Source organism: Eriocheir sinensis, unplaced genomic scaffold, assembly GCF_024679095.1.
Source record: "Eriocheir sinensis breed Jianghai 21 unplaced genomic scaffold, ASM2467909v1 Scaffold995, whole genome shotgun sequence".
Lineage (NCBI taxonomy): Eukaryota > Metazoa > Arthropoda > Malacostraca > Decapoda > Varunidae > Eriocheir > Eriocheir sinensis.
The window spans coordinates 104591-132135 of record NW_026112380.1 but is presented as its reverse complement, the minus strand read 5'-3'; the positions used below and the strand labels follow the sequence as shown (position 1 = coordinate 132135).

The 27545-nt window shown below is 47.8% G+C and overlaps 1 pseudogene; it reads right to left on the bottom strand.

Moving 5' to 3' along the window:
- Positions 1-23292: 23292 nt before the first annotated feature.
- On the bottom strand, positions 23293-23452 carry LOC126995134 (5.8S ribosomal RNA; annotated as a pseudogene).
- Positions 23453-27545: the final 4093 nt, after the last annotated feature.

Below are 27545 nucleotides of genomic sequence, written 5' to 3'. Positions count from 1 at the left end.
CCCGATCCTCACTGCCCCTGGTGGTGCAGGACTATCGAGAACACCATTGAGCACCTCCTGCTGCTGCCCGCCACCACTCCCAGCAGTGCTGCTCAGACACCACCTCCGCGCCTGGACGTGCCCACCTAGCCTGCCCACGCTGCTGGAGGCGGTAGGTGTCCCCCCCTCACGGAAGCTGTCATCCGCCTCACATGCACGCCTTCCTCAGGAAGACAGGGCAGCTCACGCTCTGTGAAGCCCACACAGGACGACACCAGGGCTCATGTGAGCGACTAGATCGCCGCCACTTGAAACAACAAGAACAACAATGTCGGGATGTCCCATCCGTGTTCCCTCTGTGGAAGACGGAAGGAAAAGGATGCCAGTCTTATTTTACACGTATTCCCGAAGGATGAAAAAAATAGCATGTTATCAGATGTTTCACAAAGACAGAAGGGGCAGAAAGGGAGGTGGAGTTGCGCTATATGTTAAAGACTCACTTAAATGTTTAGTTAACAACTCAGTCAAAACTAACATGGATTCAGAATCAGTTTGGGTGGACGTTTACAAAGGAAAGAAAAACTAACTCTAGGAGTTATACAGGCCACCCAACCTTAACAGGCAGGACACAAGTATATTACTACAGGAGATTGGCAGGGCGAATATGAGTAGAAATGTCTGCGTAATGGGGGACTTTAATTATAGGAATATCGACTGGGAAGATCTAGTGGGTGACCTGGAAGCCGAGGACTTTCTTGAAGTTATACAAGATAATTTCCTTAAGCAGGTAGTTACTGAGCCTACCAGAGGAGATAACATATTAGACTTAGTCATAACCAATAATGGGAATTTACTACGTGAGTTGGAGGTGGGCGGAGAGTTAGGAAATAGTGATCACAGAACGGTTCGTTTTAGCTTAGACTGGGCGGTAACCCGATCCAAACCCAGTATTGAGTGCCAGATTTTAGAAGAGCAAACTACGAGGGCTTCGAAGACATCTTGAAGGGTAAACTGGGATAATTTAGGGATTCATGAGGGCCAGAACTGCGGATTGGAGAGCCAGGAGAACCAGGTAGAAATGTCTTACAATAATTTAGTTAGAGTAATAGTGAGGGCAAGAACAGCATATACCACAGCGAACACTTAGAACAGAACACAATGATCATAAGTGGATGACTCTTGGACTAAAACACGAGATTGGGTTAAAGATGGGAATTTATCAGAAAATAAAGAATGGTGAAACACATCTCAGGGGCCGGTACGTCGAGCTATCTAGATTGGTTAAGAAAAACACCAGGATAGCAAAGAACTATGAGATCAAAGTAGCAAATGAGGCGAAAAGTAATCCTAAGGGCTTCTTTCAGATGTATAGAACAAAAACACGGGAAAATTGGACCGCTGAAATCAAACACAGGGAGCTAGTGAAAACTACGAAAATATGAGCACATTGTTGAACGACTACTTCCTTTCAGTATTCACACAGGAGGATCGAACGACTGTACCGGAAAGAGTTCAGGTGTGCGAGGGCGGGGATGGCGATAAATTGAGGGATATAATCATTACCAGGCAAGTAGTTCAGGATGAGATAGATAAGCTTAAGAAGAACAAGTCGCCAGGTCTGACAGGATATTTCGAGGGTATTAAAGGAGCTAGGTGATATAATCAGTGACCCACTAACCGACATCTTTAAGATGTCGGTAAATACTAACTATGTGCCGAGCCTATGGAAAGTAGCTAATGTGACGCCGATTTTTAAAAAGGGGACAGGTCAGTTGCTTCAAACTATCATAATTAACAACATCGGTTATAGGGAAGATGCTGGAGTCCATAATAGCCAGGAACATTCAGCATTTAGAAACATGACAATTCACGACTCGCAGCATGGGTTCACAAAAGGTAGGTCATGCCTCGCCAATCTCTTGTCCTTCTACAATAAAGAATTTGAGGCGGTTGACAGAGATGAAAATTATGATGAAATCTATCTTGATTATAGTAAAGCGTTTGACAAAGTTCCTCACCAACGACAGTTGATTAAATTACAGGCTCAAGTAGAAGAGGGTAAAGTTTTGAACTGGGTCAAGGCGTGGCTTAGCAATAGGAAGCAAAGTGCAAATCAATGGTAAAAGATCTGACTGGGGATGTGTTACAGTGGGGTCCCACAAGGTTCGGTATTAGGTCCACTTTTGTGTATTATGTATATCAATGACTTAGACACAGGAATTAGTAGTGATGTTAGTAAATTTGCAGATGATACCAAGATCGGTAGAGTAATTGAGTCGGATCAGGACGCTAGTATTCTCCAAGGTGAACTCAACAGATTATATGACTGGGCGGATAAATGGCAGATGGAGTTCAATGTGAAGTGCAGTATTCTGAGTGTGGTGAACAACCCCTCACATAACTATTGCTTAAATGACACTCTCATAAGTAGGTCTGGGTGCGAGAGGATTTAGGGGTCTTAGTGAGCTCTGATCTCCGTCCAAGGGCACAATGCATTCAAGCTAGAAATCGAGCTAATAGGGTACTGAGATTTATTTCAAGGAGCGTAAGCAACAGAAGCCCCGAAGTCTTCCTCAAACTATATTTAGCATTAGTTAGACCTCATCTTGACTATGCGGTTCAGTTCTGGTCACCCTACTATAGAATGGATATCAAAATGTTAGAATCGGTGCAGAGGAGGATGACTAAGATGATTCTGGGGTTGAGAAACTTGCCATACGAGGAAAGACTCAAACAGTTAAACTTGCATTCTCTAGAAAGGCGACGGGTGCGTGGAGACATGATCGAGGGTTTATAAATGGATGAAGGGCTTTAATAAGGGAGACATTCATAGGTTTTGTTGGTAAGAGAACCGGGTAGGACACGAAGTAACGGGTTTAAACTGGATAAATTCAGATTCAACAGGGACATAGGCAAAAATTGGTTTACTAACAGGGTGGTGGATGAGTGGAATAGGCTTAGCAGTCATGTGGTGAGTGCCAATACAATTGTCACATTCAAAAATAGACTAGATAAATTCATGGACAGCGATATTAGGTGGGGTTAGATACACGGGAGCTTAGGGTCAAAGGAGCTGCCTCGTACAGGCCTACCGGCCTCTTGCAGACTCCTGCGTTCTTATGTTCTTATGTTCTTATGTAAGCATCGTGTATTATCGTATAAACCGTTAGAAACGTAGTTACGAGAAGCAAACATTTATCAGAAACAAATGGTATCATCTTATTAAATGCCATGCTCCAGATCTTTGATTCTGACATATTTCATGGTATACATTTGGTCAATATGTGTACTACTGATGTTGAGGTGCCTTGGCATATTATGACTGACCTCATAGTAATGATAGGACAGAGTATCACTATGTGGCCCAACACCATAATTGAGTGCATTTGCATATCTAGATAGGCTTAGTTAGATGAAATTAGGTTGGGCAAACTAGAGTAAATGATATATTTGTACCCTTCAAGTGTCACAGTAATAGTGTTGGCACATGGTCCAGGCTAACCTCACCTTACGTCCAAATATTTTCTCATATTGGCATTTTGTACTTTACTAGAGCGAGTATTTTATAATGTGTGAAGAAAGCCTTGTATGAAACTACCGCCGCAAATCAACAGTTAATGAGGTAGCCACCTTCCCCCAACAAGTATGGGAACCTGTGTGAAGACCTGTGGCAAAGATGAAGTGAAGAACTTTACTAAACTAGCCAAAAATTTATAATGTTGGTATATTCATGGTATGATGATGTTATTTACAGGGTATAATGTTGCTATATTCATCATATAATGTTGCTATATTCATCGTATAATGTTGCTATATTCAGGGTATAATGTTGTTATATGCATCGTAGTGTTGCTATATTCATCGTATCATGGTGTTATACTCACCGTATAATGATGCTATATTCATGGTATAATTTTTCTATATTCATGGAATGATGTTGCTATATTCAGGGTATAATGGTGCTATATTCATGCTGTAATATTGATTCATTGTATAATGTTGCTAGATTCATCATATAATGTATAAGGAGTGTAGGAGGAAATCTTATTTAGGTGTTCAGTTTTTCAAAGGGTATAATAAATTCGATCTAGGGAAAAATCTTGTAGTTAGGTAGTAGTCAAGTCAAGACGAGAAATTATGGGTTTAAGCTGAAATGTAGATTCAACAAGGAAATAGAAAGAAATTGGTTTTCATAGAAGGTGGTTGATGACTGGAACAGACTTAGTTGTCAGATCGTTAGTGCAGAGTCGATAGAGAGTTTCAACAGAAGACTAGATAAATTTATGGGCGGGAAGGAATGGTGGAATTAGTATAGTATGTGTAGGTGATGTACAGGAACTATCATGTGAGGTTAAAGAGCCTCCAAGTAGCTTTCTTATTTTATTATGTTCTTATGGTCATATTTTGAAAATACCCCTCTGCGTTAGGTTTTTTTGTCTGATAAGTGTTTGCTTCGAGATAGATTTTTCTTGTTGCAATTTTTTTTTTTTTGCGGTTTCTATAGTTTTCCACAAGAAAAAAACTTTCACCGTACTAAAACATTGAAAATTTTGCAGTTTTTCCAACTCTTCTTTTGAAAATACAGTAGTTCTGCCACAGTTAGAATATTGCAAAACTGTCTGGGATCAACACTCACAATAATATTAATGAACTAGAGGCTATACAGAATAAAGCAGCTAGATGAATCGGACATGATTACAAACATCCTGCATCTTACTGAAACAGGACATTAAATTAGACTACTTTTTACACATGCTTGCTTTCCTCTTTTTCAAGTTATGTCCTTGTGTAAGACAGGTATAAATCAATTTATATGGCCTGGTATTATGTAACTTTTTTAAGTGACTGTACTTGTCTATTTGTTGTGTAATTTTCTTTAGTATTCTCATTCCAATATTGCATGAGACTATTGCTTTGTATTACTGTCCGATTATCTTTCTTTGCTTTGTGTATTATTATGAGACCAATATTTCTTCATCATATTTACTTGTGCTTGTGTGTCTGTGTTCATGTATTTTATATTATGCACAATGCATGCCATGTATCTATATGGCTGCATATATTTGTTGTATATAATTTTCTAGACAAATACAACTGACCTTCACCTTTATAGCATTGTTTCTTTGTCCAAAATACACTAATTAACTTAGTTAAGTAAATAGCAAATTATATATATATATATATATATATATATATATATATATATATATATATATATATATATATATATATATTTATATATATATATATATATATATATATATATATATATATATATAATGTGTGTGTGTGTGTGTGTGTGTGTGTGTGTAAAAATACACCATGAACTATGGTCCTCGCAGTTACCACCCACCACTGATGAAAGATTGCATACAATAATCATATAATACATAATGAATGATGAAAAAGTAAATATTGTTGATACACAATGTCAAAAATAAGATCTACGCATATGATACAAACTACAAAGCGATACGGTCACAAGAAGATGAAGAGGAGACCGTACACCTGCAGACGACGTACTTGATATAGTTTGGCGTCGGCCCAACAGATGGCGCTGCTGGTCTATATCTGCCTCACATTTTCTTTATCGCTTTTAGATAGAAGCTTTCCCATCTTTCTTCTATAGTCTTTGCTCGTATCCCGGGGAGTTCAGCCCTACTGTGATGACTGTTTGGTACCCCTGACTGTCCGGGACTTGCTGGACGAGTGCCCTAGTCTGGGCGACCTGCGAGAGCGGTACCTCCCTCGGTGTCTGGGTGGATATGGGAGCTTATGTCTCTCTCTAGTGATGGGGGAAAGACACTCTCCCCGGGGCACGACGTGTATGGCTTCCTACAGGAGGCTGGCGTCCTCATCCTCCTGTAGGTTTTATTGACCTTTTATTGTTGTTGTTTTATCGTGTTTAATTTTTAACCTTTTTTTACAATTTAATTAATTATTTCACCCTGTTTTTAATTAAATACTCTTTGGTATAGTTTTAAGATATAGTTTATTTAATATTTTATTCGGCGCCATATGACCTTAAAGTTACGGCGCCAAGACAAACTTCCTAATAATCATCATCATCGTTAGTGGATGCTATATTTTTTTTACTTAATTAAAAAGGGATTTGATGTCGTTAACCATAGACTGTTACTTAGGATGTTAGCTAGCAGTGGGGTTGAAAGCTGTTTGCTGGGTTGGCTGAGTGATTACATGGCTGGAAGGGAAATGGAAGTGGTTGTGCATGTTGTTGAGATTTATCTAGTTGATGATGTTAGCTATGTCCCTGAGGTTCAGTGACTGGTTCCTAGCTGTTTCTTATATATATCAATCATGTTGTTTTTTATTTAAATTGTAAATTTTGTCTCTTTGCAGATGCCAAGCTATTTCAGTTTCCATCTTCATCTGCAGATATATATTAACCTAAACTTCAATACAAGTAGATTTTGGGGTTTGTCTTTTTCAATTAGCAAAAGTGTTAGAATGAACTTTTGTAGAAGTTTTCAATGTGCACCTGTTCTCTTGCAGTACTTAATTGGTGAGCAGCCCATTTTAGATATTGACAACTACACATATCTTGGGGTCAGGGTTGATTATTTTCTCATGTTCAATCTTCACGTGAGAGATATTGCAGGCAAAGCTAATGGCATAAGGTATAGTATTCTTAAGGGAACTATTTATGAATCGGTGGTCTAAATCTACCTCACTTTACATTTGCTGGGTGTAATCATGGTGCTTGGAGGAGGAAACTTTGCAGTTTGTACATATTACATTACCTTCTGAAAGCTGACATGTCCTTAAAAATAGACATACAACCTTCAAAATCACGTCAATCATCTCACTTATAAAATTCTAGTTTATCGTTGCATCCTCGATATTTTACAGACCTGGAAATTAAATTTCTCCAAAGCTGCCACTTCTAATGTTCCCATACAAAAGGTTAACACTCGTATGTAATTGATTTTTAAAGCATTCCTGTCAGAGCAAAAACTAAAAATTATGGTAACCGACAACGCAATATAATGAATAACGCAAAAATACATCACATATTGGTGCCCAGTGATTATCGGATGAAAGGGAAAGCCGAAATAGAAAAAAAAATGTAGGAACTGTCCGTTACGTGCCAAAATATAAAAGCATTATTTTTGCACGAGGAAATTATATGTGCATGCTTTAAAAAAAAAATAATAATTTAAAATAAAAAAAGAAGTTTGGAGTTTCGGAACTAATGTAGCAGCGTGATGCCAGTTTAGGACCCATTTACACTTGTCGAGTCTACGTACACCTGACTCAAGGGGACGTGATCATGGCGTAGGTTGGGTCCAGTTGGGCTAGAGAAGTGTTAAGTGTACTTATACAAAAAAAAAAAAAGCAATACCTTCTGCAGCTAAAATGGAATAGGTCGAAACAATACAACGGATAACACAAACGATCTAGTTTTTCGGGTTACAATAACTTTTCATAAAAAAACGGTGTACAATGTTGTAATCTGTATTAATATGAAGTACTAATTGTCATCTTCAACATATCTGAGCATCAGGGCGAAATTCGAAAAAGAAACACGTGGCAGTGTCAAAGTAACTTCACTCCATTTTTTCTCCAAAATCAATACAAATCAGATATAAATAGGATCCGTCAATAAAATCATTTTTAGATGATTCAAAACTTTAGACCACGCAAAAAACACATTTTTTTTTCCTTAAAAATTCGATAAACTGATTTTAGATAATTCAATCATAAGTAATGTAGATAATTACAGAAGTAATGTAAAATGACGCTGTATACTAAGGTTACATTAACGAGAAAAGGCAGTGTTAATATTTTTTAAGAGACAAGGTGTTGCCACTATGCACGGTTCCATTAGATCCAGTGGTTATGGCTGTAGCGACATTAGGACCCTTTGCTCATTCCCGCGACAGACTTATCTTCCAAAAGTGAGACCTTTTCTCACTTGGGACTCACGTGACAATTTTTTTTTTTAAATGGGCTTAAGTAGCATCGAAAAAGCCTCACCTCCAGTCCGAGAACTAACAAGCCCGGGTGAGATAAGAAGACTCTTAGGGGTCGCTACCTCATGTGAGAAACTCGTGTTACTTAAGGAACCCCACCCCCAGCCCCCGCCCCCAAAAATCGACGAAAACTAACCCGTCTGAGTTACGGTCTAAACCCAGCTCGTTCCTTTTTATGGGTGAACAATCCAACGCCACAAGCCAGTTATCCCTGTGGTAACTTTTCTGACACCTCTTGCTTAAAACTCATAAGTCAAAAGGATCGATAGGCCCTGCTTTCGCAGTTCGTATTCGTACTGAAAATCAGGATCAAGCCAGCATTTTCCCTTTTGCTCTACGCGAGGTTTCTGTCCACGCTGAGCTGGCTTTAGGACACCTGCGTTATCGTTTGACAGATGTACCGCCCCAGTCAAACTCCCCACCTGATAATATCCTCGGAGCTGATCGCGGCGGGCGCGAACGCCCGGTCAGGCTTACGCAAGGCCGAAACCAAGCGCGCTCTCCCTTCCGCCGCTTTAGGGTAGAAACAGGAGGCAATCCCACGTGGGGAAGCTCCGATTCCGTCTCACCGAGTAAGTAAAGAAACGATCAGAGTAGTGGTATTTCATTGTCGGCCGCACGGAGCAAGCCTCTGATGTGACGACCTCCCACTTATGCTACACCTCTGATGTCTCTCTACAAAATCAGACTAGAGTCAAGCTCAACAGGGTCTTCTTTCCCCACTGTTAGGCGCAGGCCCGTTCCCCTGCCTGTGGGTTCGCTAGATAGTAGATAGGGACAGTGGGAATCTCGTTAATCCATTCATGCGCGTCACTAATTAGATGACGAGGCATTTATCTATTTTTATTTATTTATTTATTTTATTTATTTTTTTATGTATGTGCAAAGTTTGTTTTGTTTTACAAGGAAAGTTTTTAAATTTAAGCATTTGCTATAATGATTTAATTTTATTATTTTCAAATTAGTTATTTAAGCTTTATTAATAAATAATGATTTATATTACTTTATATATTTTTATTTATTAAATATTAGTTTTGAATTTTAAGTAGCACGCTCCCAACAAACGTCGCCTAATTTTTCAAGAGACTACGCTGAACAGCGCAGCCCGTTTCTTTAAGTAGATAAATACACAACGGAGAAAGGTTTGCATCTCACGTCAGGAAATTTTGTATCCCTGTAAAGCAACCAAGGGACTGCTGGCCCTCTCTTAGCCAGGGTGGTGGGCCGCTCCCCCATTTGTGTTGGTAAAGTCCCTGTATATTTTAGCCCCCCCCTCGAGTATTCGGGCGACAAGGACCTTGAGATCCGTCTTTTTAAGCCCGAGGCACTCCCAGGTGTTCACGGCGGAGGGGGCAAGGATACGTCTCCGTGTGACGTGATGGAGGAAACTACTGGAGGGTACCCTGTCTCGACCTGGACCCATCGCCTGATGTCAGGAACATCGTAGTAGGCGATTTTTCTTTGGTGGGCTGTGTACAAATCCCCTGCGGCCGCATCAGCGACTACTTGTACATCAAGCACCACCGAGCCCAGGTCTTGGCGGGAGCCTACGATGTCCGGGATGCGGACCCCGGCCGTGGTTGGAATGGCCGGTTCTTTCCGTACTCGGAAGCCCGCATCCTCTAGCCTTCCCGCGACATAATCCAAGACACGATCGTGTCGACGAGTACGAGTAACCTGGACTGCAGGGCATCGCTGCATAATATGGCCCAGGCTCTCCGGGTGTCTGTGGCAAAGGTCACAGTTGATGTCATCCACCCGCCTCCCCCTCGCAGAACGGGCTTTCGTGGCAAGCAGGTTGCCCCGGAGCTTCACCGCTTTGCAGAAATCGCCCCCTTTGAGGAGAAGAGTACCGTCATTTACCCAGCTCGCCGAGGCAGGAGAATCAGAGGCGTCTTTTAACCCCGATCCATCGACTGCCTCATAGAGCTGCCTGGACCACCGACTCTTCTCAGCTGCTTTCCTCGAGCGAGGTGTACTGCTCGGAGGAGACATCCGCCCACCGGCTTCCACGGCATGCGTCACCACCGGGTCCTCGGATGCCCTCAACCGCTGGAGGAGATCCTCCTTAAGCCGAGGACCCGCGTGGCCAGGCATGGAATGCCAGCCCCATCCACTGCCGCCGCATGGAAATAACCCAGAGGGGTATCCATGGGCAGGTGGAGGCAGGACCGGACAAATCGCCTGACGGCCCGGTCGATACGGCCTAGCTGGCCGGCCGTAGCATCCATGTTGACCAGTGGGTAGAGCAGCTGAGGTATAATGATGTAAGCCCCATAACTTTGCTGAGGCTTTGCCGGTGCTCTGAGTTAACCTACCAAGCTTGCGCACAAGGTCTTCATGTGCGCGGTACGCCGTTGCCCTTCGCCGGCGCCCAACTGAACACCAGGTACTTATAAAATTCCCGGGAGCCAGTGCTTGGATAGGCCTCCCTGGATGTTAAAGGGGTACTATCTTGGGCCCATGTCTTTTCCTTTTGTTAGCTGCTATGCCGAGGTGGCGCATTTGCCTATACCATCTCGAGCCCCAACAGGGGCAGCATCAACAAGTTTGCTGAGCGCGGCCTGGAGGCCCACTCAGGTTGTCGACAGCAGCGCCACATCATCAGCGAAGGCGAGGTAGCTGATGGTGTTGCCACCTGCCTTCACCCCGATGTTGTTGGGAGAGTAGGGGCCCAGTCCAGGCTTATATTAAAAGGTAGGGGCGAGGGATCCCCTGGGCACGCCCTCTGGATGTTCGTGGGGACGCCTCCGTCAATATCGGTGGCAGCGTTTGTATACATTTGGCAGATGAACTCGGTGAGCCTGGATGGAAAGCCCCATCTCCTGCACGCTGCTAGCAGGGAGGGGTGTACCGAGTCGAACGCCTTTTGAAATCTACCCACGCAACATACAGGTTAGAGGGTTTCTGCTGCGCCGCCTTGATGACTGATCTTAGGACAGCAATGTTGGCGGCGCAACCTTCTTCCCGTTTAAAGCCCTTCTGCTGCGCGGGCAGAGGCGTATCCAGTCTAGCCGTCTTGCTAAGATCCGGTTGCACAGCCTTGTTATCAGGGAGTGATGGTAATGGGCCGAAGATCCTGGTGCCGATGGAGTTGGCACTTTGGGCAGCAAGATGGTTCTGCCGTTCACAGTCAGGGGGCAGAGCCCCGAGCCAGAGGCACCCGTTGACCACCCAGGCTAGCTTGGCCGTCCCTAGGCCCACCAGGTCGCTAATGAGACGACCATCGGGGCCCGGTGCCGATGCTTTCGGGGTGGCCTTCAATGCCGCCTCAACCTCCTCCTCCGAGACAGCGCCCATCGCAGATGGACTGACCCGTCTAACGGGATCAGGGGTTCGGCAGTCCTCCGGACTCGGCCGACTAAACAGCTTCTTCCAGAAGGTGTGAGAACCCTCTGGAAGAGCTGGGGTGCTGAAGATCATCCCACTTAGAACTTTCTTCAGCACCGGCCTCTGTCCCACCTGTAATGGGTTTAGAAGGCTACGTATTTTCCTCCTTAACCTCATTGGTGTGAGGTTGCCGTGGTGCTCGGTCTTGGGGTGCACCACGTGGGGGGGAGGACCCAGGCATCGAACCGTGCCTGGATATCTGCCAAATGTCTGGTATATTTATGGAGAGGCGCTCCAAGGCCGTCCTGACGGATTCTTCCAGGGCCCTGACGAGGTCCCTGTCGTCCTCCTGTAACGGGCTTGTCGGGGGCGTTTAAAGGGTGTTGATTAAGACTTCAGCTTCCTTAAAGGCGAATTATATTCGTAGCCTTTATGTACAAGAAGCGACGGGCGAGAGCGACTGTCGTTGTGTGTCAGTCGGACTCTCGTGAAGGGTGACGAGTTACAGGTTGGAAAATAATTGTTACAATTGGTCACGTATGTCAAGGTGACCTCCACGCACCATCGGGTGCAGAAGTATACAAAACTGAGACAGTAAACACTGACGGACAACATTCCGATAAGGTGGCGTGATCTATATGTCTTGGGTTTTTCCATTGACAATTGTATGCCTAATTCGTGGTGATATTAAATAATAATAATACATTGATATACTACTATAACACTGCTCGGTCACCTACCAGTGATCGCGACCTCTTGATATACAAAAATCTAAATAGCAGTCTAGTTACCATGAACATACATAGCGGGAGTTTGTCAAGCAGACTGCTTATGATACAATTACATTAAAACACTGGCTATGTAAGAACAGATGTGGAGTTATAATATAAATAGTGAGAGGAAACAACAACGTGTGTGACATGAAACATAAGAAACCTCTCAAAAGATAAATATAAGGACACATGTATAAGAAACTATCAACTGGCATAGTTACAGACAATGAAACGTTGATCTAGCTCCTAAAAAAAATACAGTAGTGGAACATAGTACAATGTTAAGTATAGGAGCAGCCAGGTTTCTGTCCCCTGACATGTCTGAGAAAAGGAAAACTACCTTGCCAGTGGCCTCACTGCATCCAGTCGCCGTGTCTGCACAGCAAATAATCGTGCAGGGACAGAGTTTCTCTAATAAGATAGCACATGACGACGAGACTGACGAACATCAGAAACATTGGTACCAAAAATCCAGGGTACAGGTAAGGGAGATGCAAATAATCAGGCAGCGTTTCCTCCAGGGTTTTCGCAAACTCTGTTTTGTTTGCGAAAGACAATGAATTAAGGGAATTAGTCACATACGAGATGCTGGAGAAATGAATGTCATCGAGAGACCGTAGAGGAAACACTCGATGGGAAATATTGGCCGTGAAAACCAGACGGATCCGGGACGGGTACGTTGTTATGTTAGTGGAGCGGATATAGCATGCTTCCGCTATGGCATAGTGACCAGTAACCCGTTGATAAGTGGTACCCTCCGGGCAGATGACTGATACATAGAATGACTGAGGGAAATAAAAATAATGCAGACCCTAAAAGTTCTTATGGAAAACAGGCGTTGGTGTTAGCTGCTTGTAGGGGCACAGGGATAGAGCGTCAGACGCGTTCACGCGGGTGAGGGCGATCTCGCATACCCCTCCCCGAACTGGAAGGAAGGCAAAGAGAGACGCAGAGCAATATAATCGCCCGAAGACTGTCTCCTTGCAATACTGCAGAGCGAGTAGCTACCGTTGAATACAGAGCGAAATCCTTCGCGATTAGAACAAGAGACGGGGACGTGTCCAGGGCTAAAACACTGTCCTTTGTTGAAAAAGGGAACGTGTGCCTCAAACACGTCCGCCGTCTGAAATGGAACATGAATGATTATGGCATCAGGGGTGAGGCTGGACTCAATCAAGGGGTAAAAATATTGACTCATGTCCGGGGTGAATAAGGGCGTTAGGCTATAATTTTGATACCCGATCTGGACAGTCGTTCTCAAATCGTGTAGAGGAACAAAGGCAGGTGTGACTCGACCGTGCGCTGCATCAACCATGGTGCTAATAACCTGCTGATTTGCCGTTGCGACGGATTTAATGACGTTTTCCAATCCATGCAAGGCCTGATCCAGGAGGAGAAACTGATTCACCTGGTCGATCTGTTTAACAACTATGTTGATAACCTCTACCATCTTATATGTCTGCTCTAGCAGTTCCTCAATGTTAGTATGCAATTGCGCAAGTTTTCTACAATTGGCGTTGATCACCCTGCGATTTCGAGCAGCAAAGGAAAGTACATGAGCGTAGTGGTCCCGGAAATCGCGAACGTCCTCGTCGGTAGCCGTACCGAAAAGAAACTTTGAGGCGGACCCAACGATGTTGAGCAACCCCCTCTTTACCCGAGAGTGAACTGAGTGAAAACTATAATCCATGTTTACCTCATCAACTTTTCCCCGTAGAACAAATCCTACCCTCCAGTAGTTGAAAAAGAGTCAGAGAGTTGGTACTAGAAGGTGCCTTTGATTCCCTAGTCTTGGTAGCCCGTATGGCGTCTGCCATGCCGAGTAGTTGTTTCTGAGACTATCCTGATTGTGTCCGTGGTGTTGGTCAAGGAAGTATATGGATATTTTACGAGGAGCACATCTTCTAATAGGAAGACCTCTCCTATGTGTGCCGTGAGGGCACCAGGCTTCAGGTGGATGGGTGTTGTTGCAAGCAGGGAGCCGAGGGACAACAAGATGGTCAGAAAACGCAACATCATGATCGGAAAGTGGTGGGAATGAAGTATTTAAACCCGTGGTCTCAAGTTATAGCTATGGGTGTTGGGATTATCTTGTTGAACATTTGACTCTGAGGGGGAATTACCAATATCAAGGTCCAAAGGTGAAGGAATTACTTTCAGACGATCACTGTGAACTTCTAGACTGACTCCACTATTCGACTCGAGAACCTCGAACCGATTTCCCCTGACATTCCGAACAATTCGGTAAGGACCCACAAATTTAGCCCCCAGTTTCGAACTCCTCTCCGCTTGCTTAATCATGACTGTGTCACCCTCTTTGAAATTCACCAGGACAGCCTGTTTGTGTTGTTGTGACATCATTTCAACCTTCGTAGCTTTTAACGTATACCTAACTTCTGAGTGTATCTTGGAAAACATATGCATCTGCTGTTGTGCGTACCTATCAATGTTGTAGAGAGGTTGTTGTGGGATTGTTAGGAAGTCGTACGGAAGACGTTTCTCCACCCCATATAAGATGTAGTAGGAGACTTCCCCGTAGAGTCGTTTACCGACGTATTTATGGCAGCAGCTATGCGATAGCCAATCCTCCCAGTTATCGTGGAGATCGTTCACGATAGTCCTGAGACCTGTAAGATTTTCCTATTAGCCCTTTCCGCCAACCCATTAGCAGCTGGGTGGTAGCTGTGATGAAGGATTGCATGATGGTAAACTGAGCGCATATTTCGCTCAATACTGAGTTCGAAACTCGGTGCCATTGTCCTCAAAAGAATTCGAGGAGACGAATATGAACACAACACGTGATTCACGAGGGCATGGGCCACGCGTGTGGCTGTCTTGTCCTTGAGAGGCGCTAGAACTAGAAACCTAGAGAACTGGTCGACGCACACCAATAAGTAGCGCGAGCCATGTTGGCTCTGGGGGAGCTGTAATAAGTCTATATTAACAACATCCCATGGCTCCTCTGGTACTGGGTATTGCAACATAGGTGCTGGCCCTTTGACGGACCCCTTGTGCTTAGCACAAACGACGCAATGTGCGACATGTTTTTCTACATCAACCCGTAATGTGGGCCAGTAGAATTTTCGTCTGGTGACAGATAGCGTCTTGTCTCTTCCTGGGTGACCCGTAATGGGTGTGTCATGCTCATGGATCAGCTTAAGCGTCACGGGGACGTATTTGTCTGGGACGACCAGTTGTTCTATAGGTACAGGTTTGGTTGGCCATGACCTACAAAGGAGGTTGTCCTCTGATAGGAAGAATTGTGAAAAGGGAACTGGCAATTCAGGAAGGTTTGATTCGTCTCCCGACTCTAGGGCGTAAATTAACCTCTTCCACACAGGGTGGTCTCGCTGAGCAGTGTGTAGCTCAGGTGAAGTGAAGTTGTGGATGACCTCTGGGGTGGTAATCGCGCCTATCGGAATATTCCGAGATAAGGCATCTGCGACCACATTTGTTTTCCCGGTGATGCATTTTATCTCCGGATTGTATGCTTGGATCGTTAAGAACCATCTTGCCAGACGACCGTGTAGGTTTTTTCCCTTGAAAAAGATCAGTTAGGGCCGGGTGGTCAGTAAACAGCACAATTTTGTACCCCATCACTATGTCACGAAAATGCTTCAGAGCCCACACAATGGCAAGAGCCTCTAGGTGGGTTACAGAATAGTTCTTTTCCGGAGCTGTAAGTACTCGACTGGCGAACGCTATCACATGCTTTTTGCCGGACTTATCTGTTTGCATCAGCGCGGCTCCTAGTCCACTGGCCGAAGCGTCGGTACAAAGCTGAAAGGGGTCCTTGAAATCCGGAAAGACAAGGACCGGAGCCTGTGTAAGCGCTTTCTTTAAATCCTCAAAACTCGTTTGTTGAGCTGGGAGCCACTGAAATGGTACGTCTTTCTTTAAAAATGGGTTAGGGGACTCGCGCGTGCTGCGAAGTCCTTAATGAAAGGCCTGTAATAACCTGCGACACCCAAGAAAGACCGTACCTTGTCCGCAGACGTTGGCTGAGGTAACTCGGCAATAGCCTTTATTTTGTCGGCCACTGTGTGTATGCCGAATTCGTCCACGATATGCCCCAAGAACTTGATCCGAGGCTTTAAAAATTCACATTTGGTGATTTTGAGCTTTAATCCGACCTCTTGAAGTCTGTGTAGGACTGCTTTTAGTGTTTCCATGTGTGCATGCACGTCTTTACTTGCTATGATGATGTCGTCTAAATACACATAGACAGAGTTGCCCAGCAAGTCACCAAAAATATTGTTCATTGTCCTTTGGAAGGTCAAGGGAGCTCCTTTGAGCCCGAACGGCATCCTCGTCCACTCATAGTGGCCATGAGGCGTGCTGAAAGCCGTTATTTCACGTGACTCGGGGGCCATGGGCAGTTGCCAGTAGACACTGACCAGATCAAGACTCGTAAAGACTTTATTTCCTCTACCGAGACACATCAGAAGATCTCTAAGAACAGGAAGCGGAAAATGATCATCCACGGTCGCGGTGTTCACGCCGGAAATCAATCACAGGGCGATAAGAACCGTCTTTCTTTGGAACCAGAAACAAGGGTGAATTCCACGGGAATTCGATTCTTTGATGACACCTTGTTCTAACATTTCAGAGATAAGTTGTTGCACCACCTCCCTCTGACTGTGGGGGAGCTTGTACGCATTGATATATACAGGATTTGTATTGGGTTTTAACTTAATGTGGTGTTCAGCACACTGCGTAACTCCAAGCAGCTCGCCTGGTAGAACAAGCGCCCCGATAATTTTCAGAAGCTGGACTAAGGTTGGCTTAATTTCGGAATAGTGTGCAACTTTTAGGAATGCCTCTAAATTAGCTGTGTCTTGTTCTGGAGAAGCCTGACACGCCGAGGTTATGCCTGAGACTTGGGCTGAAGGGTATTCAACAGGTTCCGGGGCGACATTTCTCCCATACACTAGACACTGGCATAATCGAACACCGTGTCTGAAGGATACAGGGGATCCAGACGTGTTTATTACCAATGCCTCTGCAAAACCTCCTTCCTTGACTGTCGCAAGAGTTACCTCCACCGTCACGCGGTGTATGTGAGGAGCTCCGTCGATACACACATCACTGCCCGTCGGAGGGGCGTTAGGCAAACGGATTTTAACAAGTTTTGCAGCACAATCCGGAACTATATGAGAACCTTCTACGACTGCCGTTACTGTCCGCCACAAGTCTGCAATGAGAGGTGACACTTGGGCGGTGGCAGTCCCTGAGTCTGTGTTGGGTTGGTCATTTTCCCCCTCTGAGGGTGGGATTACAGGTGACAGAGGCGATGGATTTACCATCCCCTGTACAGTATGTGTCGGCCTTGATACACGATCGCGTTGCTTACAGGGTTTATGGCGATGTGCAGGTCTTTCATGGCGTTTAATCCTAGATCCCATCCACAGGTAAAAGCAAACCTGCTAGAGACATAAAGAAATCTCGAAAGGGACATACTTTTTCATGTAAGCTGACTGTTAGTGGTACTCGCAAGGATTCCCAAAGTGGTGCCCGTCACGCCTACCACATTCAGCTCGTTCTCTTGGAGCGGCCAATTTTCCCCACTCGCCTGTCGTGTCAGAGACCTGTAAGCGGAGTCGGAGATGACATTGACTGTGGCACCTGTGTCAACCGCTAAGGTGGTGAAATTTTGCCCACCTTGCAAGGGAGGGCAATTATGCTTATCCGTCCCAAGGCAGCAATGACGGAGTCAAGCTGCTCCCAATTGGTATTTTCCTTAAGGGACACTTGGATGTACGCCTCAGGGCTGTCACGAAGTCATGTCTTTTTTCTGAGAAGAGGAGTGTGGTTTACTGTCCGCTAAGGACTTGTACTTCCTGTTCCTCCTTGGCCTTTCGTATTGCAGAACAACTGTCTGAATCATGAAAACAATTCCCGTGGATATTGCAAAGGCAGCCTTCCGCTGATGGTTTGGCCTAGGGTTCCTGTGTTACATTTGGTTGGCAGCAGTCATGCGCCTGTGCCTTCGCTACCTCTTTTCTCCTACAAGCCTCGAGCACACCGGCTACAAGCAACTCTACAGGCGTCCAGCCTACAAGCCTACAGGTTCTACAGCCTCCAAGCCTCGAGCACACCAGCAGCAACTCTACAGGCGTCCAGCCTACAAGCCTCGAGCACACCAGCTATAAGCAACTCTACAGGCGTCCAGCCTACAAGCCTCGAACACACCAGCTATAAGCAACTCTACAGGCGTCCAGCCTACAAGCCTCGAACACACCAGCTTCAAGCAACTCTACAGGCGTCAAGCCTACAAGCCCCGAGCACACCCACAGGCCTACGCAGCCGCAGCCCACCGCTGCCATCAAATGTAACGGGCTTGTCGGGGGGCGTTTAAAGGGTTTTGATTAAGACTTCAGCTTCCTTAAGGCGAATTATATTCGTAGCCTTTATGTACAAGAAGCGACGGAGCGAGAGCGACTGTCGTTGTGTCAGTCGGACTCTCGTGAAGGAGTGACGAGTTACAGGTTGGAAAATAATTGTTACAATTGGTCACGTATGTCAAGGTGACCTCCGCGCACCATCGGAGTGCGAAGTATACAAAACTGAGACGGTAAACACTGACGGACGACATTCCTATAAGGTGGCGTGATCTATCTGCCGTGGGTTTTTTTCCATTGACAATTGTATGCCTAATTCGTGGTGATATTAAATAATAATAATACATTGATATCCTACTATAACACTCCGCAGGCTCAACCTCTTCGCCTTCCCCACCGCGGCTGAGCGTAGGGTGTTCAGCTACCGATGTTTCCACCGCTTCCGGGACGGCAACAACATCGGATCGCTCTTCTTCTCTTACCCCCCCTCTTCGGGCCCTCACGGGGGGTCCACCAACGACGGCACTTGGTGGGCGGGGCCATCGCGGGCTCCTGCGCAGTGATCGCAGAAAGTCCTTTTACTCCCGGTTTTGCCGGTGACTCGTAATGGAGTCTAGAGTACGGTGGGGGAGAACCTGCGCGCGGATGTTAGCGCACAGCTCGCCAACCGAGAGAGGTCAAGTGGTCCCTTTCGTAATTGGACATCAGGCTGACTTCTTATGTGTCCCACCTGGCTCTCGGCCGGGTCACTATCTCCTGTAAGAGCGCCGCGTGAAATGTCTCTGGGTGTGCTCTTCGTTGGTGTAACCTCCGCCCCGGGAATGAGGCGAAGGTCAAGCCACACTCTGGACAGGTAGGGGAGCGGTCTTGGCCCCGACCGGCAGCAGCTTCCGCCATCCTGGTTTGGAATTGGCGAAAATAAGATAAGTCAGAATAACTGCCGCTGGGAGGTAGGTGTTCGGTTACGCAGGGATTAGAGGGGTGACGGGTAGGCCCCAACCCTGCGCATCCAGCAGGAACCACGTGGAGGCCACCTGCCAGAAGCTATGGTTCCAGTCTGGCCCAGGCCTCCTGGGTTCGACCTACGTGATACTCTTAGGCTAACGCTTTAGAGTCATAGTTACTCCCGCCGTTTACCCGCGCTTGGTTGAATCTCTTCACTTTGACATTCAGAGCACTGGGCAGAAATCACATTGCGTCAACATCTATCTCTGACCATCGCAATGCTTTGTTTTAATTAGACAGTCGGATTCCCCTGGTCCGTGCAAGTTCTGATTTGATCGCTGGGCGCCATCAGAAGTTGGTTTGGAGAGAGTGACGACTGCTGCTGCTACCTAACTGGCCGAAAGCCGGCGATAGAAGGCCGGAGCCCCGCGCCCACGCAGCCTAGCGCGTTCCACGGAAGGGTCGGAGACACGCCGGTCGAGCTCTCGGCACGAGTGGCGAGAGGAGCTGAAACCGCCACCGCGAAATGCGAGCCGCCGCACACCGGGCCGTTGGCCCCACCTCGCATGAGCGTGTCCCGCCTGCGAGACCGGCGCTGCGCGAACCCTGCGGTGATTCCCCAACGCGCGCTGCCCCGCCGCGCCGGCTTTAGCGCGGACGGCGGAGTGGGACCGGGAGCGACCGGAGGACGCCGCGCCGGGGGTTTTGAGGGCCCAAACGACGCGGTGATCGTCCGCCGGCCGCCACCGGGGAAGGCGAGACACTGCGGATGGGCGGACACCGGCGACTTTGGCGCCGCAGGGTAGACGGCATCACCCATCACCGTGCGCAGCTCTGAGCCTCGAGCCCAGTCCAGCGCGAACCCAGGCCCGCTTCCCGCACAGGCACGACTGGCCCGCTCCTCTGAGCCAATCCATATCGAGAAGTTACGGATCTAATTTGCCCTCTTCCCTTACCTACATTAGTCTATCGACCAGAGGCTTCTTACCTTGGAGACCGGCTGCGGATATGGGTACGCACAGGCCCGAAACTGGGGTGGATGGCGGAGGCCGCGTGCGTACGTGCGCCGCGCCGTGCCGTGACGCCGAAGAATGACGCCCGGCAGCGTGCAGCACCAGCAGACCCCCCGCTTCGCCCCATGCAGTTGCCTGCCTCGCATGTTTCACGGACCGGCAGTGGTACTCGGGACGCCGCAAGAACCGCGGCGCTCTACGGCGAACCGTGTTACCAACACCCTTTCGCTCTGGGGTGGCTTCTAGGGTCACGGCGCCTTAAACAGAAAAGAAAACTCTTCCCCGGACCACCGCCGATGGACGCGATTTGGTTCCCGTTACCGGGTTCCTGCACCAAGGGCAGCCCCAAGAATGAACCTAGCACCTGTTGGCATCCAGGCCTGGTTACGGAATAAGTACCGTATTCCCTTTCGCCACGAATTCCCATCGGCAACTGAGAAGAATCTCTCACGGATGAGCCGCCACGGCAGTGACGACAACTCGCTTGGCCGTTGCCTCTAGCGTGGGATAAGGCTTTAGCCTTGGGCTTAGCGACTAACCCATGTCAACTGATGTTCACATGGAACCCTTCTCCACATCGGCCTTCAAGGGAAGTCTCTCTCAGTATTTGCTACTACCACCAGATCTGCACCAGGGGCGGCTCCAGGCCGGCTCGCGCCGGATCCTTCAGCGCTCACCCTGCGACCCTCCTACTCGCCGGGGCTTGGAGACCTGGACTCCCCCGGTGAGAAGGGGGCTTGGCTAGTGCCACCGGCGGTCAGTATCGGGAGAATGCTTGAGCGCCATACAATTTTAAGCGCTCTTGGCTTCGGCAGGTGAGTTGTTACACACTCCTTAGCGGATTCCAACTTCCATGGCCACCGTCCTGCTGTCTATAGCAACCAACGCCTTTCGATGGGGTCTAGATGAGCATTCGTTTAGGCCCCTTAACTCGACGTTTGGTTCATCCCACAGCGCCAGTTCTGCTTACCAAAATTGGCCCACTAGATACTCGGAGTAGTCGCCGAAGCTTCAGCGTTCAAGCAAGCTCGGCATCTCACCCATTTAATGTTTGAGACTAGGTTGAGGACGTTTCGTCCCAAGACCTCTAATCATTCGCTTTACCGGATGAAACTCCTCCGTTTCCGCAGTACCAGCTATCCTGAGGGAAACTTCGGAGGGAACCAGCTACTAGATGGTTCGATTAGTCTTTCGCCCCTATACCCAGCTCTGACAATCGATTTGCACGTCAGAATTGCTACGGACCTCCACCAGAGTTTCCTCTGGCTTCATCCTGGCCAGGCATAGTTCACCATCTTTCGGGTCCCCACCTGTCTGCTCATGGTACTTGCCGACAGCACGCGTGCTAGGCCACTCCGGACGAGCAGGATCGGAAGGCAAAACCGCGCGGGACGAACGGATGAGAGCCGAAACCCCACCGAGGCCCGCCTGACGCGCGGCGCGCCAGCCGAGCAAGCAACGCCGCCGGGCCAACAGCAGATTTGCACGACGGCGTCGAATGGCAAGTCGGGCCTGCGCCCCCCTGCGTACAAGCGCCTCCCACGAAGGAGACGGACCACCGTGCGCACCAAGCACCCGCGAGGCCGGAGGTAGCGACGGCAGCGGCCGGTCGAGATCGGCCCCGGAGGATGCCGACCGAGCCCTGAAGACCCAGGACGCCCCTTTCACTTTCATTACGCCTCTGAGTTTAGTGCGCCCAATGACTCGCACACATGTTAGACTCCTTGGTCTGTGTTTCAAGACCCACCGACCCTTTGCACGCCGCGAGAGGTTTGCCCCTCTGCTACACGACCGTCGCAGGGCAGCCAGGACACCAGAGGTTTCCCCTTCGACCACGTAAAGACGTCGGGGTACCAATCCGCCTGGGCCTTCGACGTCCCCAGCAACAGGTCGCGGCGACCTACATCACGAGGAAATACGCCCGCCGGCGCCAGCTAGGACGTGGGCACGCCGCATGGGTTCCTGGGTCGCATAAGCGAATCCGCCGCCCAGCCAGCCTTGGCCGACGAGCTGAATCCCTCGGTTCGACTTTCGAGGTCCCACCCGTTTGGCTCTTAACGGTTTCACGTACTCTTGAACTCTCTCTTCAAAGTTCTTTCAACTTTCCCTCACGGTACTTGTTCGCTATCGGTCTCGTTGTCATATTTAGCCTTAGATGGAGTTTACCACCTGCTTAGGGCTGCATTCTCAAAACCCGACTCTACGGAGGCCATTTCCGACGATCTCGCGTACCCTCGCGGGCTCCGCCATACGGGCCTGTAACCCTCCATGGGTAGTGGCCGCTTTCAAGCATAACCCAGGCGGTGAGACTGCGTGCCGGACCCTCGAAACGCAACACCCCTGGCGCCGGGTCACGACGCCAGGTTATGCGCTGGGCTTTTCCCGGTTCAGTCGCCCTTACTAAGGGAATCCCTGTTGGTTTCTTTTCCTCCTTATTAACATGCTTAAATTTGGCGGTACTCTACCTAACACGAGGTCGACATTGGAGCAGCAGCAAGATTGTTGCTGGCGGGAGGAAGGTTGCCTCGCTCTCCAGCTCGTCGGTCCCTTCCTTTGAATAATGGCTGCCAGTCGGCGGTGGTGGTGCACACAGACACGCGGGACGTGGTGGTCCCGCGGTTTTTGTTTGCGTCTGGTCGCAGCAAGGAGAGGTAGGGTGATCCGGGTTAGTCGAGTAAATAACCGGCCCGGTCGCCTTCGTCTGCCTATCAGCCCCGAGACCAAGTCCCGAGGAGACCACCTCCTCCTCCCCGCTGAGTCCATAAGCTCCGCGTCACCGACGTACGCGCCCGTCAGGGACGTGACGCGGCCGGTAACCATTCATGGCCTTAAGGGAACGCCCGCTAGTAACAACAGGCGAAACTCCCCAATGCGGTCGATATCAATGCTGACAAAGCCGATGCATGGAATGTATATCCGACCCTCGTGTAGGAGTGACGGTAGCACATGAGAGTGCCGCCGCCGCAATGTGCGTTCGACTTGTCGATGTTTCTGGTATTCTTGCGATTCTCATACAGACTCGCATCTTGCTGCGGTATTCATAGACCCTCGAGCCGATTGATCCACCGTTAAGAGTTGTATTTTTGTTTTACGTCGGACGCTGCCGACTCTCATCAACGAACTTCCGCCGTCTCTGCCTCGGAGACGATTATTCCACCAGGGAAGGGTTGGTTTAAGAAGAGTAGTCGCCGGCTGGCGCGTCGGAAGCTCTGCCCGCTGCGGATGCTCTGCCGCCTCACGCCAGCGACGCCTGCTTGGTCCTCGCCTTCGCCTCGCACGAGGCGAAGGAAGGATGATGGGATTCCAGATCAGGACAGTCTGAGTCAGCCACCCAGCGTGTTTGGTTTTGGTCTTTGCCAACGTCAGGCGAACACGTTAATGATCCTTCCGCAGGTTCACCTACGGAAACCTTATTACGACTTTTAATTCCTCTAAATGATCAAGTTTGGACATCTTTCCGTCAGCTCGAGGCGCCGAAAGCCCAGCGGAACCGCGTGCCCGGCATCCAGAGCGCCAGTCCGAGCCTCACTAAATCATTCCATCGGTAGGAGCGACGGGCGGTGTGTACAAAGGGCAGGGACATAGTCAACGCGAGCTGATGACTCGCGCTTACTAGGAATTCCTCGTTCATGGGAGACAATTACAAACCCAATCCCTATCATGAAAGGATTTCAACGGGTTACCCGCTCCTCTCGGAGGGAGGACACGTTGATCCATTCAGTGTCTCGCGCGTGCGGCCCATAACATATAAGTGATTCACAGACATGTTATTGCTCTATCTCGTGAGGATAAAGTTGCCGCTTATCCCTCTAAAGACGAAGCTGCGAACTGTACACAATTGCTGGAGACTAGTTAGTAGGCCAGAGTCTCATTCGTTATCAGGAATTAACCAGACAAATCGCTCCACCAACTAAGAACGGCCATGCACCACCACCCACCGAATCGAGAAGAGCTCTCAATCTGTCAATCCTTCCGGTGTCTGGGCCTGGCGAGGTTCCCGTGTTGAGTCAAATTAAGCCGCAGGCTCCCTCCTGGTGTTGCCCTTCCGTCAATTCCTTTAAGTTTCAGCTTTGCAACCATACTTCCCCGGAACCCAAAGACTTTGGTTTCCCGGAAGTTGCCCACTTTCAGGTCATGGGAATAACGCCGGCGGATCGCTGGTCAGCATCGTTTATGGTCAGAACTAGGGCGGTATCTGATCGCCTTCGAACCTCTAACTTTCGTTCTTGATTAATGCTTTCGCGATGGTTCGTCTTGCGACTGTCCAAGAATTTCACCTCTAGCGTCGCAATACGAATGCCCCCGCCTGCTCCTATTAGTCATTACCTGGGGTTCTGCAGGAAAACCTACAAAATAGAATCGAGGTCCTATTCCCTTATTCCATGCATAGGCATTCATGTCGTAAGTGTAGCCTGCTCTAAGCTCTCTATTTTTTTCAAAGTAAACTCTGCCGGCACGCAGGACACTCGATGAAAAACACCCCGTGCGAGCCAGTGGGCTGTTGTGGCTGTTCGGAGCGTGGCAGTATGCAGGGCGTTTTACCGGAACAACTTTAATATACGCTATTGGAGCTGGAATTACCGCGGCTGCTGGCACAGACTTGCCCTCAATAGATCCTCGTTAAATGATTTAAAGTGTACTCATTCCGATTGCGAGGCCTCGGATGAGTCTCGCATCGTTATTTTCGTCACTACCTCCAGTGCCGGGGTGGGTAATTTGCGTGCCTGCTGCCTTCCTTAGATGTGGTAGCCGTTTCTCAGGCTCCCTCTCCGGAATCGAACCCTGATTCCCCGTTACCCGTATTAGCCATTGTGGGCGCATAACCTACAATCAGCTGATAAGGCAGACACTTGAAAGAGGCGGCGCCGGTGCGGAGACAGTGCGCTCAGCGACAAGTTATTCAGATTCAACACGGTAGGGTGACGGGCCGAGCCCGACCAGTTTGAACTAATAAAGTGCTCTTCCCTTGCTGTCAGAGACGTGGTGCATGTATTAGCTCTAGAATTACCACAGTTATCCAAATAAGTGTGGGTACAGATCAATGAATCATAGCTGATTTAATGAGCCATTCACGGTTTCGCCTTAAATCGGCGTACTTGGAGCATGCATGGCTTAATCTTTGAGATAAGCATATGTCTACTGGCAGGATCAACCAGGTAGCTATGGCGTTAGCTGGCGGCCAAGCGGCGAACGAACACGACGGGCGTGCCGCGCTCGCTTAAAGCCTTATGTAGGAGATCGCTCAGCGTCGGACAGCTCTGGTCAGCGACGCCGCGTCCCTGGTTTTCATCAGACGGCGGATGATGATGAAGATGATGCGTGGGCTCAAACCTCCTCGTCGTCGTCCGCGCGTCCTTGTCGTATGGCAGCAGACTGGTGGTGGTGGTGGTGAAACTGCTGCTGATGTTGATGCTTTTGTGTCGAGGTGCGAGCAGACGCACCACGGACAATTCAACAGCAGCAGCAGCAGCAGCGCACCGTCACCGTCGTCGCCTGCGAGTGGAGTGCTTCGTTCAACCGACCGCTCGATAGAAGCTGCGTCAGTGTGCAGACTAGGGTGCCAACCGACGACATTGCGTGCGGCGGCGTCACCCTCGGGATGCGTTATCGCACGGAGAGTGGAGTTACCATCAGGGTTGGAGTAATTACAATCCTCCCCTCCCCCCTCCCCGCCTCCCCCTCCCCAAACACACACACACACACACACACACACACCAGGGTTGGAGTAATTGTAATTGTAATTTAATTGAAATGTAGTTAATTACATTAAATTATGTAATTGTCATTGTAATTGGATGTATAACAATAAGTAATTGTAGTTATAATTAATTACATTATAAAGTAATGGTAATTTAATTGTAATTACCAAAAAAAAGTAAGTCATACTAAAATTCTGATAATCCTTGTTTTACTGCTATTGGCAAATATGTAAATACTGTATATGATGAAGTATGGCAACCCTTACTGGACAACCTACGTATTATACGAGAATCAGACGCGTCCACTTTTCCTTGTTTGGTGGACTGGGACATATTTCATTGCTTCCTAGACCGTCATGCAGCAAAGTCCTCCTGTTGTCTTTCGATTGTAACGGTAAGAAAGACATTGTACAGTAATCTGTTCCCTGATGAATGATGATGACTGTAGTAGCTGAGGTGGTGATGATAGTTCATGGGATGATGTCATGATGAAATGATGTAATAGTGATTAGTGGTGATGGTGACCAGTGTCATAGTAATAGGCTAATTTGTTGGAAAGTTAATCGCTGTAGGTGTAGGCTTGTGCTGATAGGAAAGTAGTAGTTTAGTAGTACAGTAAAGTGGTAGTAATGATGGTGAAAGTAATAGCAAAATGGTAATGTTAAAAAAAATGATGATGGCGATCATATAGCAGTAACAGGGAAATAATTATGAAAAAAATGGATGATGCTGAATTGCTGATCTGGTGATAGTAATATTAATAATAATGGTGACAAGTATTATGACTGTGATAGTAGAAGGCATATTTTATTGATAGTGGTGAGTAGTACTTATGATACTACCATACTACTATCTTTCTTTGTCTCTCTGCCCCTCTCTTTGACTGTCTGTAGGTCTGTCTGCCTCCTACCTACCCCCTCATTTCTTCGACGTTCTATCTGTCTGTCTCTCTGTCTGTCTCTGTGTGTCATTATGTCTCTCCCTCTCTTCTCCTTTCTTCCTTCTTTCGACTCACCTCTCTTCATCCTTTGCCTCACCCTATTCCCTCTCTCCATTTCCCTTCCTGCCGTTCCTGTTATCTGTCTGTGTGGCACCACTCTCCCAGTCCCTCCACCACCTACTGTACCACCCCTTCTCCCTCCCCTCTGCCTACCCCGTTTAGCCTACATCCACCTCTCTCTCTCTCTCTCTCTCTCTCTCTCTCTCTCTCTCTCTCTCTCTCTCTCTCTCTCTCTCTCTTAATTTATTGATAGTGGTGAGTGGTACTTATGATACTACCATACTACTATCTTTCTTTGTCTCTCTGCCCCTCTCTTTGTCTGTCTGTAGGTCTGTCTGCCTCCTACCTACCCCCTCATTTCTTCGACGTTCTATCTGTCTGTCTCTCTGTCTGTCTCTGTGTGTGTCATTATGTCTCTCCCTCTCGTCTCCTTTATTCATTCTTTCTACTCAAACACTCTCTTCATACTTT